This window comes from Carlito syrichta, unplaced genomic scaffold, assembly GCF_000164805.1.
Source record: "Carlito syrichta isolate Samal-C Ts95f unplaced genomic scaffold, Tarsius_syrichta-2.0.1 Scaffold301797, whole genome shotgun sequence".
Classification (NCBI taxonomy): domain Eukaryota; kingdom Metazoa; phylum Chordata; class Mammalia; order Primates; family Tarsiidae; genus Carlito; species Carlito syrichta.
In genome coordinates, this window is record NW_007245893.1 from 41,194 (window position 1) to 41,556 (window position 363).

A 363-nucleotide genomic window follows, 5' to 3' on the forward strand; every position below is an offset into this window, starting at 1 on the left:
TGGCAATCCACTCACCTCAGCCTCCCAAGGCACGGGATTACAGGCTGAGCCACCGATCCCGGCTGTATTCTTAATACTAATATTTTATGTTCCTCTGTATTGTTTCACAGGGCTCACCCGTCCCCCTACTTAAGATAAAAAAGACCCCACTCCCTTCCCACTCCTGAGCTCCTTATCCCTGTCTGTGTCTTATTTTTCTCCAAAACACTTATCATTTGCCATCCTGCATGTTTACTTATTTGTTTTTGTCTTGCTCTGCCCGCGTTAGAAAGTAATCTCCATCCGGGTTTGGTGGCTCAGCCTGTAATCCCGCGCCTTTGGGAGGCTGAGGTGAGTGGATTGCCTGAGCCCGCTGGTTCGAGA

At 49.3% G+C, this 363-nt stretch overlaps 1 protein-coding gene across 3 annotated transcripts in view; it reads right to left on the reverse strand.

Moving 5' to 3' along the window:
• The window catches only part of CUNH1orf100 (chromosome unknown C1orf100 homolog), a 25,595-nt gene that overhangs the window by 24,162 nt on the left and 1,070 nt on the right, over positions 1–363 (reverse strand). The gene's annotated exons all lie outside the window — the stretch shown is intronic.